The 13465-nt window shown below is 48.5% G+C and overlaps 1 protein-coding gene across 8 annotated transcripts in view; it reads right to left on the bottom strand.

The window, feature by feature from the left end:
* Positions 1 to 13465, bottom strand: part of LOC101675236 — a 20143-nt gene continuing 6678 nt past the window's right edge. For 2 of the 8 annotated variants that reach the window (XR_006607654.1, XR_006607653.1), the window contains exons 3-5: positions 12969 to 13185; positions 5507 to 5640; positions 4074 to 4450 (exon numbers count right to left, since the gene is read on the bottom strand). The gene's annotated coding sequence lies outside the window, so the exon portion shown is untranslated. Of the gene's footprint in view, positions 402 to 4070; positions 4451 to 5506; positions 5641 to 12968; positions 13186 to 13465 lie in introns of those variants that run through there. The other 6 variants (XR_006607651.1, XR_006607656.1, XR_006607655.1 and 3 more) reach the window with 6 other exon arrangements.

Here is a 13465-nt window from a genome sequence, read left to right on the forward strand (position 1 = left end):
TTTCAATGGTACACTCCCTTAATGATACTTATCGGTGTGTGTGTGTGTGCACACGCGAGGCTTTTCACAAGACATTCCCCTGTTCTCTACACATCCAAGGCCAGCTCTTTACAGGAAGAGAATGTAAATAACGCCTCGTCAGAAATCTAGAAAGTCAACAGCACAGGAGCGTAGGTTCCAAGTCCTCTTGTGGTGACCTCCTTCGTTCTGCAGCGGGGTGCGGTAACAGGCGGAGTGACAGGCCTGTCCTCAGTCAACCACAGCGACGTCAAGGGACTCAGCTGGCTGAGATTTCCCACGAGCCATGGTCCTGGCAAGCATGGATCGCTGAGGAGAGTCAAGACCCTCAGGTCCTTGCAGGGGCGGCTGCTGTCATGGGATAAAACCCACACGCGTGAAAGCTGAATGAAGACAGTACCGGGCCACGGAGTAAGTCTGGGTCTGGAAAAGGTTTCCACCCTCAGAGCAAGTCACAAGTGGATGCCCCAGGTCTCACACTAACTCAACTGCCTCAGCGTCTCCTTCTGCTGAATATGAGGACTGACGCGAAGCACACCGGCCCGTAAGAAACGGCGATGAATGGAAGGACGAAGTGACAAGTAAAATAAGACTCATCCTAGAAGCGCCTGGGTGGTTCAGTGGGTTAAGTGTCTGCCTTCAGCTCAGATCATGTTCTCAGTATCCTGGGATAGAGCCCCGCATCGGGCTCTCTGCTCAGCGGGGAGCCTGCTTCCCTCTCTCTCTGCCTGCCTTCTTGTGATCTCTGTCTGTCAAATAAATAAATAAAATCTTAAAAAAAAAAAAATCCTAAAGCAAGCGCACGTTCTGTCTCATTGAGCTGTCTATCCTACCGCTGCCCGCTATTAAGCAGTTGCCTGGTGAAGCTTCAGTATTTTCCCAGCGGTCCTTGGCCGACCCCCAAGCACATCTGAGAGGACGCAGGTAGCACAGGACCCTTGGCTGTGAGGGAGGAGGGACAGTGTATTTTCTGTTGATGCGCACGACAAAGTGAGGGGCTGCTGTGGAGGGACCCTACAGCGGGTCGGGAGCCGGTCGGGACTGGGGGTGTCTTCGCACGCCTCGTGCAAGTGCTGCGCGCGCACTCATTAACCACACAGTCGTCACGCGCGCATCGCGTGCGGGCCTGCTTTGGGTCCTGGGGATGCAGGAGTGAGGGTCGGGCCCTGGGCTTGGCCGTCTCGTGGGATAAACTGTGAATGCAGAGACAGTACCACAGCACATGGGACTGAAAGCGGATGCCGCCGACATGTGCGCATGCACGCGCAGAGACAAACACAGAGACGTGCACGCGCACGCATGCACCTGCTCTAAAACCAGAAACAGAGCCACTCCACAGAGCCACGGTCCGCTGCCCCGAGGCTTGTCCCGACGCTGCCAGGGCCGGTCTGTATTGCCTGCATTCGTCACTTACTCCATCACCCGCCGTCACAACAAACGGAAACACTGTTTTGTGCACACTGTGCAGCGAAGGACACGGAAGGAGAGAGAGATGAACTGACTTGCCAAAGGTCACACAAATAGGCGGTGAGTAGCCGCGTTGGGCTCCCAACCAAGGCCTGGTGAGGGCTGCCCACTTAGCCACCAAGCTGCGCCACCTGCCACCCGCTGCTGGACACACACAGGACGCCGGCCGGTCCAGCTGCGTGTGGCTGCTGCTCAAAGCCAGCCCAAGACTTGGGAGCCTTCAAATGGCCCCGATCTTTATTTTGCTAATAGACCTGGGATGTGGGCAGGGTCGTGGGGAACCAGGCCAGTGGCATGTGGAGCTGCAGGATTCACCTGCAAAGTGGCTCAGGGGCACCGCCCCCCAGGTGCTGTTGGCCATGGGCATCTCTCTGTGTGCCCCCGCCCATGAGGCAGCGTGACCTTCCTCCTTGGGGTGGGGGCGGGATGCTAGAGCACGAGCTCTGGACAAGCAGGAGGAAGCCAGCTTCCCATCCAGGGGGACTACGCCACGCTGCTCAGAGGGAAGGGGTCAGAGTTACGTTGTAGTAAACCCGGGCTGGATGTGAGATCTTCTGAAACCCCCAGGCTCCCTTCTGGCAAGGCCTTCCCCCCCCACCCCCACTGTCCCGAACACTCCACCCCCTACTCTTGGCTTGCCCCAGCTCCTGTCCCCTAGAGGCTCTGCTCAGTGTCACCTCCTCCAGACCCCTCCAGCCATGTCAAACATTCCTTCTCTCTCTCTCAATGCAATGGATGTATTTAGTGTAATTCAGTCTAGTGTCCCTCTCCTCCCTTCATAGACTTGAAGCTCCAGGGGGCCGACAGCCCCGCACCTCCCTCCCTTGGTGCTCAGCCCAGGGCAGTCACTCAAAGAGGTGATAAATGCTACAAAAAGGCTAAGATGAGGCACATCTGGGGAGATCAGTGAGGGCATCTGGGAGAGGCATCACCAGCAGCTGAGAGCCGAAGTCGAGGGAGGAGCAGGAGAGGACAGAAGGCTGCCCGCAAAGAATAAACAGCATGCACAGGGCAGAATTTAGGGTAAGAAACAGAGGCCAGGGAGGGTGGGCAGTGAGGGGTGTGGAAGCCAGACCAGGTCTTCTGCGGCTTTCCGAACCTGCCTTTGGTTTGTTTGTTGGGCTGTAAAATTCATCCTTTGAACCGCTCTGGGGTTACGGGTTTTCTAGGGAGAATGGCACAGTCAGAACTGCATTATAAAGTGATGACTTGCTTACAATGTCAAAAGAAGGGACCGGAGGAGAGAAAATTAGGGACGGTCTGGAGAGGGATGGAGGTGGTGGGGACTAAGCTCAGGGCCGTGGGGGTGAGGGAAGGGAGACCGGAGTGAAGACAGAATCGCCCAGCTCCATGACTATGTGGGGGCCGATGTGGGGCAGAGGGAGGAGACGAGGATGACAACCCACTGTCTGGCCCCGGGGAAGAGTCTGGAAATGGGGCCAACTGTTGGGAGCAGGAGAAGCTACAGGCAGCCCTTAGCTCCTTCAGGGGAAGTGCTGTTCGTACCCCAGGCTGCAAATCCTCTCGCCTTCAGTCTCGCTATGTGAATCTCTGCACGGTGAGAAATGCTCACCGTAGACCGGGTGCTTTAGGGTGACAGTTTCCAACTGTCGCGCATCTTACAGCCGGCGCTCTCTGCAAGGTAGCTCCCCTGATCCCGACAGCCCTGGGAGGGAGGCCCTCAGGACCCTGTGTCACACACGTCCCCGTGTCTCTCTCCTTCTGCCCCCTCCCTGATCACGCACATGCGTGCTCTCTCTCTAAAGTATAAGTAAATCTTAAAAAAACAAAAAACAAAACAAAACAAAACAACAACAACAACAAAACCCCCAAATGACTCTCATTGTCTGGAAAGCTAGATGGCAAAAAGGCCCAAGCCCAGCCAAGGGGCAGGAGGGAGCCAGCCTGGGGTTGGCATTGACCGTGACAAATCTATAATCTGAAAGACAATCAGCCGGGGAAGGTGTCAGGGCAATCCTGCTCAAACAGCTGGCTTGGCACTAGATGGCATTTCCAGCTGGCTGGCCAGTGGAGCAGTATGAAGACACCGTTAAAAGGCGATGTCGAAAGGGGGGAAGGGGTTGCTTTTGGCCGTTTCGTGCAGGACCCCTCAGCTTCCCTGACCAGCGGTGCGGGTCTGAACGGATCGGAAAAGAGAAAGACCAGTGATTTGAGGCTTTGAGCTTCCTCCGCAACCAAGAGCAAGGGGATGGATTTCACGAAAAGCCAGCAATAGAAGTGTAAGCAGATGTGAGATCACAAAAGCCACGCGAGGACTATTTCAAGAAGGGGGTGGCAAGGGAAGGGCTCAGAAATAGCTTCTGTATTGGCAGCCTGGGGACTGAGGGTCGCCTGGTGGCAGCGGGTGCCAACAAACTGAGATGCAAGGCCACCGGACAGGGAGGCAGGTCGTTCCTTCAGGAAGTGTGGCTGTCGGTGGGCACAGGGAGGTGGGGGGCAGTGGGGGGTGGCGGAGTCCAGAGGACTTCTTCTTCTTTTTTTTTTTTTTTAAGATTTTATTTATTTATTTGACAGGCAGAGATCACAAGTAGACAGAGAGGCAGGCAGAGAGAGAGAGGGGGAAGCAGGCTCCCTGCTGAGCAGAGAGCCCGATGCGGGGCTCGATCCCTGGTCTCTGGGATCATGACCTGAGCCGAAGGCAGAGGCTCAACCCACTGAGCCACCCAGGTGCCCCCAGAGGACTTCTTTTAAAGCGAAGGAGACGTGGTTGAGAAGGAGCAAGTTGAAGGAGCGGTAAGGGTCTCGGTGAACCCTTAGGCCCCAAGAAGGCAGTGGGGGTGGGAGGCAGAGCCCTGCACCCCCCTCCCCTCCCCCCGGGACCAGCTTAGGATGGACCAACAGGAGGAAGGAGGGAAGCCCACAGGCTCAGTGTCTGGGTGCAGCTGTTTCCGGGGAGCCCTCATCTGGTGATCTGGCTCCTGGAAGGCGAGGATAAGGTTTCCTCCTAGAGGAAGAAGGTTGGGAAAAGTCACCATGGGGAATGGAAAGGCGGCGAGGTTAGGGCAAAGGATTTCTGAGCAGGGACGGGGGGAGGCGGGTTCCCTGGGCTGCACTGTGCATGCCGGGTATAAAGAGGTAGCAGAAGTGGCCATGGTTCGAGGTGTGCGGGAGGAAGTCGAGGACAGGGCACGGAGACCCCTGGCAAGACAGTGGCCGAAATGACCGAGCATGGGCTCTCAGCTGGACAGGGATAATGGATGGTGAAAGCATTAGAGTGTCTTATGGGTCCAAGAACAGCAGAGGTACAGAGGTGGGAGGGGCGGAGAAAGGTCTCCGGTTAGGGAGTCGAGGGCAGGTGCCCTTCAGTGAACAAGGGACAGGACCAGGGCGAGCACATGTGGCCAGAAGGAGAAGTGTCGGGGGGCCCAGCCAGGCTGCGGAAGCTCCAGACCCCCCACGACTGGGGACCTGGAGTCAACCCCGGAGATGGGGAAACAGATTCCTTTGGGGCACCTGGATGGCTCTGTCCGGTAAGTATCTGCCTTCAGCTCAGGTCACGATCCCCGGGTCTGGGGAGCCTGCTTCTTCCTCACCCTCTGCCCCTCCCCCTGCTCATGCGCTCTCTCCCTCTCAAATAAACAAAATTAAATTAAATTTAAAAAAGAAAGAAAGAAATAGATTCCTTTACGTATGTATGGTCTCTAGACTTATTTGCCACATTACTGTAAACGTACCGAACTTTGTGGCCAAATATTTGATGTCATCTCCTATCCTTTCTCTTCCCGTATGTCTTTTAAGTTAAAATTTTTTAAGCTTCGTTTTATTTTTCGTTGTATAACACGGGCCCTTCACAGAAAATTCCAGGTAGGCAAGCGTAAAGGTGCAAAACAAAATCGCTGTTATTCCTATCACTCAGCAGAAACCCGTATTAATGTCTTAACCACATCCTCCTAGTATTTTCCCACGTGGTTGCAATTATACTGCACGTATGATTTTCTACTGCTTTATGCGACTCACATCAGATTGTAAGTTGTTAAAAGGGAACGAGGGTAGGACTTACAACGGTGGTTGTCTTTAGGAGGGGCACAGACCAGAAAGACACTGGAAAGTTCTGGGGTGCTGGAAATCCGTTGTATCTTTACCGGAATGGTGTTCACACAGGAGTACACATTTGCACAAACACAAAACGTACACCTGAAAAACCCACAAGCAAGCGAACAAAAACCAAAATGAAATCACATCGGGAGCATTTGCTCGTGCCATTTTGTTAATGGGCAAACGGTTAATCAGTGAATTGAGGAGAGTATGTAAGTATCAAGTCAGGAAAGGACGGGTGTTGGCGAGGATGTGGAGAAAGGGGAGCCTGCCTGCGCTCTTGCTGGAAGGCAAGCTGGGGCGGCCGCTCTGCAGAACAGCATGGAGGTTCTTCAAGAACTTAGAAATAGAGCTACCCTATGACCCGGCAATCTCACTACTTGGTATTTACCCAAAGGACGCAAAAGTTCGAATTCACGGGGATCCATGCATCCTGATGTTTATAGCGGCATTATCTATGACCAGCGCAATTACGGAACAGAGAAGGTGTCCATCGGTACACAAACAGATAAAGACATGGTACACACACACACACACACACACACACACACACACACAGGAATATTACTCAGCCAGAAAAAATGAAATGAAATCTTGCCATTGGTGAGGACATGGATGGAGCTAGAAGGGATAATGCTAAGTGAAAGCAGTCAGATACAGACTCTGCCTCATGATCTCACTCATACGTGGATTTAAGAAACAAAACAGAGGGTCATAGGGGAAGGGAGGGAAAAATGGGACGAAATCGCAAAGGGAGACAAATCCTAAGAGACTCTTAATCATAGGGAACCCACTGAGGGTTGCTGCAGGGCAGGGGGTGGGGGGCTGGGTCATTGGGTGACGGGCACAAAAGAGGGCACGTGATGAGACGAGCACTGGATGGTGTTCTATGCAACTATAATCACGGACCTCGACTTCTGACACTAATATAACACCATATGTTAACTACACTGGCATTTATTTTATTTTAATTTTTTTCAAAGATTTTATTTATTTATCTGACAGACAGAGATCACAAGTAGGCAGAGAGGCAGGCAGAAAGAGGAGGAAGCAGGCTCCCTGCAGAGCAGAGAGCCTGACTTGGGGCTCGATCCCAGGACCCTGGGATCGTGACCTGAGCCGAAGGCAGAGGCTTTAACCCACTGAGCCACCCAGGCGCCCCCCTACACTGGCATTTAAACACAAATTTTTTTAAAAAGCGGTATACAGGTGTACAGGTCAGACAAGGCTTTAAAAAACATTACTGTTGTTACAAGTCTGTTTTTACAGACGATGGAGTCACATGTCCCCTGGAATATTCTTCGTGGCTGATACATGTCACATCTATTCTTGGGAGACTGGAATAGTTCTCAATAACAGATCAAAAATTTTCAATTAAAAACCTCCACAAGTAACATTTTAATGGTTTCTCATAATCTTTCGTTGCTATCTGACTCTCTCATCAAAACTACCTTGAAGGGTGACCAGCTGTTGGGGCGCCTGCTGGCTCGGTCGTGGAGTATGGGACTCTTGGCCTTGGGTTGTGGGTTTAAGTCCGTGTTGGGTGTAGATTACTTAAAAAAAAAATTAAAATCTGGGGCATGTAGGTGGCTCAGTGGGCTGAGGATCTTGACTTTTGGTTTTGGCTCAGGTCATGATCCCAGGGTCGTAGGATCGAGCCCTGTTTCCGGCTCCATGCTCAGCGGGGAATCTGCCTGAGATTCTCTCCCTCTTCCTCTACCCCTCCCCACCGCTCGTGCACTCTCTCTAAAAATGAATAAAATCTTGAAAAAAAAAAAAAAACAAAAAACCAAAATCTTAAAAAAAAAAAAAAGTGACACTGCCAAAGAGAATACATTTCCCGGTTTGCACTTAAAAAAAAAAAAAGAAGCTGAGATATAATTTATATCCCATGAAGTTCATGATTTTAAAGTGTTCAAGAGTTTTTATTTTATTTCTTAAATTTTTTATTTATTTGACAGAGCGAGAGAGGGATCACAAGCAGGGGCAGTGGGAGAGGGAGAAGCAGGCTCCCTGCTGAGCAGGAAGCTGGACACAGGGTTCGATCCCAGGACGCCGGCATCATGACTTGATCCCAAGGCAGACGCTTCACTGACTGAGCCACCCAGGCGCCCCCCAAACTTTTGGTAGAAGGTTTACAAGACTGTGCAGTTATCCCCACTCCCTCATTGCGGAGTGTTTTTGTCACTACAAAAATAAACTCCGACCCATTAGTACTCATTCCCCAAGGTCTTCTCCCATGAAGTTGGGGCAAATGCTACTGTTTTCTGCCTCTATGAATTGATCTATTCCGACCTCTAGCAGAAGCAGAAAATGATATACAGCCTTTTTGTATCTCGTTTCCCCCTAAGACAGAAGTCTCTGGGTCACGTGGCAACTCTGCGTGTCCGATTCGAGGAGTGTCAGCTGGCGCCTTACTTGCCCTCTACGAAGCATCCCACAGTACCCATCATGCTTGCTTCCAGAAGCTGTCTCCTCGTTCCAGCATAGTATCCCTATCTGGCGCTCCTACCATTCTAGCAACTTGTTTTCCCTTTGGCTTCTCTTTGCTCCCGCCATTCTTCAAAGTTCCTCCAAGGGTCTGGCCTCTACTCTTTTTTTTTTTTTTTTTTTAAGATTTTATTTATTTGACAGAGAGTGATCACAAGTAGGCAGAGAGGCAGGCAGAGAGAGAGAGAGGAGGAAGCAGGCTCCCTGCCGAGCAGAGAGCCCGATGTGGGACTCGATGCCAGGACCCTGAGACCACGACCCGAGCCGAAGGCAGCGGCTCAACCCACTGAGCCACCCAGCGCCCCTGGCCTCTACTCTTTACTTGAGGAACCAACAGTTCTTACCCTTTCAAGAGCTACCAACATCTACTAGAACTTTCTATTAAGACCTAACCACCCTAGCCAGATGGGGTCAACACACTACTTGCTAAGTATTTTCTTTCTTTTAAAGATTTTATTATTTGACACAGAGAGAGATCACAAGGAGGCAGAGAGGAAGGCAGAGAGAGGGGGGAAGCAGGCTCCCTTCTGAGCAGAGAGCCAGATGCGGGGCTCGATCCCAGGACTCTGAGACCATGACCTGAGCCGAAGACAGAGGCTTAACCCACTGAGCCACCCAGGCGCCCCTGCTAAGTACTTTCTTAATCGACATAGACTGCCTTTCTTCCTCCTATCTGCTGTAAATCTTAGTGCTTTCTGGGGGCCTACTTCAGATGCAACTACGCAGGAAAGGTCTTCAGTGATCCCCCTCTCCCCACCAAGATCTCTCTTCTCTCAATTCTGATTTCACAGCCCATAGCAATGATCACTACCCCATATTGTTAATTAACGGTTTGGCGTGTTTATGTCTGAACTCAAATGGCTCTCCTTCCTCCACCCAGCTAATCCCTTGGTCACTAAAAAATTCCCAGGCTGCTTTAAAAGATGCACAGAGAGAAAATATTGTCCTTCCCAGTGGTAACTATCGCAGTTTCTCATATATTTTTCTAGAAAAACTTTATGGATATTTACATATTTTTTGTCTCATCAACAATACCATATTATATCTGTGATCTTCTATACTTTCTTCCCTTCCTACTTCTATTCTTTTTTAAACTTGAACCTCACGATACTTACATCACATTATACCTTGTGATTATACCTTGCTTCTGTATTTTTCTCCCCAAAGAGTTAGAAATGAGTGAAGAGTAATTTCTTTAGAGAAATTATACTACCTTTTGTCCCACTTGGTTTCACATGCTAATGTGATCATAAGGCTACTTAAAATTCTTTTTTTTTTTTTAAGATTTTTTTCTTTATTTGTGAGGGAGGGAGCGTAGAAGGAGTGGTAGAAGCAGGCTCCGCACAGAGCGTGGAGCCTGACACGGGCCCCGATCTCATGGCCCCGAGATCAACACCTGAGCAGACACCGAGAGTCACCTGCTCGACCGACTGAGCTGCCCAGGTGCGCCTGTTGACACACACAATAAATATTTTCTCAATGTAAAAATGCAGAATTCTAAATAGAGCTAAATACCCCTCATTATTCTTTCCCAAAAGTAACCACTGTTATCAATTTGATATAGGTATTATGTCCAGAATTTTTAAAAGCATTTACGTATCTATGTGTGTGTGTCTTTAAAAACATACAGCACTGATTTCAGTTTCTTTGGACATAAGCTAAATGATATTACAATGTACACATTGCTTTCTGCTGTTTGGTAATATAGGAAAGAATCCTACCATGTAGATGTAGCTGACTTCTTACCTGCTGGGTAGTTGATTTAGCTATTCCTTACTATCAGAGATGTGGGTGTTCCCAATTTTTGCTCTCACAAATAATGCTGTAATGGATGTCTTTGTACGGGTTACCTTCTGGATGCGACTTCATGTGCATGCACAAGTGTGATGACTTTCTCAGGGTAGATGGTAAGAAGTGGGATTCTGGGGGGCGCCTGGGTGGCTCAGTGGGTTAAAGCTTCTGCTTTCAGCTCAGGATGTGATCCCAGGGTCCCAGGATCGAGCCCCACATCAGGCTCTCTGCTCAGTGGGGAGCCTGCTTCCTCCTCTGTCCTTCTGCCTACCTGTGCTCTCTCTCTCTAATAAAGAAATAAAATCTCAACAGAAAAAAGAAGAAAAAGAAAACATGTATGTTTAAAGGTATACTAGAGGGGCGCCTGGCTGGCTTAGTCTGTAGTCAGGGTCGTGAGTTCAAGACCCACACTGGGCAGACACATAACTTTAAAAATAAAAGTTTAGGGACGCCTGGGTGGCTCAGTTGGTTAAGCAGCTGCCTTCGGCTCGGGTCGTGGTCCCAGCGTCCTGGGATCGAGTCCCACATCGGGCTCCTTGCTCGGCGGGGAGCCTGCTTCTCCCTCTGCCTCTGCCTGCCATTCTGTCTGCCTGTGCTTGCTCTCTCTCCCTCTCTCTGACAAATAAATAAAATCTTTAAAAAAAAAAAAAAAAAAAATAAAAGTTTAAAAATGTTCTAGACACAATTAAGCTGACTACTGCCAGTTCTACAATACAGTTGTTACAGAAAATAAATTATATATATGGCCATTACTTTCACATATTAGTTCTTTTAAGACCTGAGGACATCTCATTGACTTAGAAGTCATCTCATATGTAATAGAAAGATCAGCAGACTAGAAATTGGAAGGTAGAGGCTCATGTCCTGGTTCTGTCCCTAACAACCAACTTGATCTCAGGCAATCCCTTCCACGTGTGGGCCCCCATTTCCCTACCACACAACTAGATGAAGCGAGGTTTCCTACAACACGGTCTCAACACCATTGACTGCAGGCAAGATGTTTTCATTTCTATTGAGTTTTTTAAATAAATATTTTCTTTGAGAGAGAGACAGAGCACAAGCAGAGGAGAGGGGGAGAGGGAGCTCTTGACTGAGATCATGACCTGAGCCAAAGGCAGATGCTTAACTGACTGAGCCACCCAGGAGCTCCTCTTGATTTTTATTTTAATAATTACTTATAGCCTAAAATAAATTAGGAATGGGGTGTGTGTGGGGCTCAGTCAGTTAAGCGTCCAACTCTTGATTTTGGCTCAGGTCATGATCTCAGGGTCATGAGACTGAACCCTGCCTTGGGCTCCATGTTCACTGGGGAATCTGCTTCTCTCTCTCTCTCCCTTTGCCCCACACCCTGCTTGCACTCCCTTTAAATAAATAAATGAAATATTAAAAAAATAAAATAAATTAGGAAATAATTACCCCGTCAAATCAAGGATTTATAGATACTGTTTCTCAATCACATGAAATTTACTTTCTAAAGGACATGTGTTTGGGGTGCCAGCTGGCTCAGTCGATAGAACATGCAATCTTGACCTCAGGGCTGTGAGTTTGAGCCCCATGCTGGGTTTAAAGATTACTAAAAAATAATAATAAACTTACTTACTTACTTAATTAATTTTTTTAACAGTAGCTAGACTAGCAAGGTCTATATTTTTTTAATTAATTGATTTATTTTTAGATTTTATTTATTTATCTGACAGAGACACGGCGAGAGAGGGAACAGGCAGGGGAAGTGGGAGAGGGGGAAGCCTGCTTCCCGCCAAGCAGGGAACCCGATGCGGGGCTCGATCCCAGGATCCTGGGATCATGACCTGAGCTAAAGGCAGACACCCAATGACTTGAGCCACCCAGGTGTCCCAATACTAAATTTTTTTTTTTTAAAGATTTTTTATTTATTTATTTGACAGAGAGAGAGATCACAAGTAGGCAGAGAGGCAGGCAGAGAGAGAGAGAGAGGAAACAGGCTCCCTGCCGAGCAGAGAGCCCGATGCGGGACTCGATCCGAGGACCCTGAGATCATGACCTGAGCCGAAGGCAGCGGCTTAACCCACTGAGCCACCCAGGCGCCCCAATACTAAATTTTTAAAACAAAAATTTTTAAAACAAAAATTCTGGGTGGCTCAGTGGGTTAAAGCCTTTGCCTTCGGCTCAGGTCATGATCTCAGGGTCCTGGGATGGAGCCCCGCATCAGGCTCTCTGCTCAGCGGGAAGCGTGCTTCCTCCTCTCTCTCTGCCAGCCTCTCTGCCTACCTGTGATCTCTGTCAAATAAATAAATAAAATCTTTAAAAAAAAAATTCTGAAGGACCTTTAACTTAAAGTGAACAACTTAAAGAAAACTAGCAAGCAGACCACAGTACAGGGCAGTATGCAAATACGGCCAATCATGAATGTGATACACGAAGAACCAAAGTTTCTTTGTGAAATCAAGAAGAGGTAGATTAAAGCTGTAGATCCCCAGACTTTGGGATTTTGATAACCGGCAAAATGTAAAAACAAACAAACAAAAATCCGGAAAGTCAGTGATCGACATGGGAGTTGCTGACTTTTTCTTAAGTACATGAAGAACAACAAAACTCAAACCTATATACCTATCTCTGTTATTTGCTAAAAAGGTAGTTAATATGTCGTATGATTATAAAAGAAGTACATGCTGGAAAACTTTCAAATTTTACAGAAGTATAAAAAGTCTTCCTTTCTCTTCCTTCATAAAATCTATGATGGCCCTCCTTCCATGCAGATCAATCTCATTTTTAGAAAGGACCTTTTAAACAAACACGCTATTAATCTGTAAGCATTCATATACACGTAACGTATACTTGTTACGTATAATATAGTATATTCTATTATTTTTTTTTTTTAAGATTTTATTTATTTATTTATTTGACAGAGAGAAATCACAAGTAGTTGGAGAGGCAGGCAGAGAGAGAGAGGAGGAAGCAGGCTCCCTGCCAAGCAGAGAGCCCCATGTGGGACTCGATCCGAGGACCCTGAGATCATGACCTGAGCCAAAGGCAGCGGCTTAACCCACTGAGCCACCCAGGCGCCCCAGTATATTCTATTATTTACGCCACATAAAAATCTATAGAAAAACATGTAATCTCAAAACAAAGGACAGACCTTCCCAGGGAAAGACAAGCAGCAAGCTTACTTAGCCGTCTGGAAACCACTGGTCGAGGCATCCTTCTCTCTGAAGTCCCATGATGAGGCACACCTGGGTGGCTCAGTCGTTAAGCAACTGTCCCTGGCCTGGGTCATGATCCCAAGGTCCTGGGATCGAGTCCCGCATCTGGCTCCCTGCTCTGCAGGAGGCCTGCTTTTCCCTCTCACTCCTCCTGCCTGTGTTCCTTCTCTGGCTGTGTCTCTCTCTGTCAAACAAATAAATAAAATATAAAATAAAATAAAACAAAATTCCATGATTAAGTCTAGAATATCCTCTGTATTTATGTTATCTATATATTTCCAAAGGCAACTAGGAACCTCTTTAACATTTCCTTGAGTAGAAAATCACTGAGTACAGAGTGATCTTTTCAGTCCTTTGACCTGCCTGGGGACATGAGGACACGTCTGTGCCCAACCAATTGCTGTCACTGGTCCCTACATCGGAGTTTTAACCTGGGGTCCGTAGACATCCGGGTGTTCCTAATA

Source organism: Mustela putorius, unplaced genomic scaffold, assembly GCF_011764305.1.
Source record: "Mustela putorius furo isolate JIRA1106 unplaced genomic scaffold, ASM1176430v1.1 tig00000695_pilon_pilon_pilon, whole genome shotgun sequence".
NCBI lineage: Eukaryota > Metazoa > Chordata > Mammalia > Carnivora > Mustelidae > Mustela > Mustela putorius.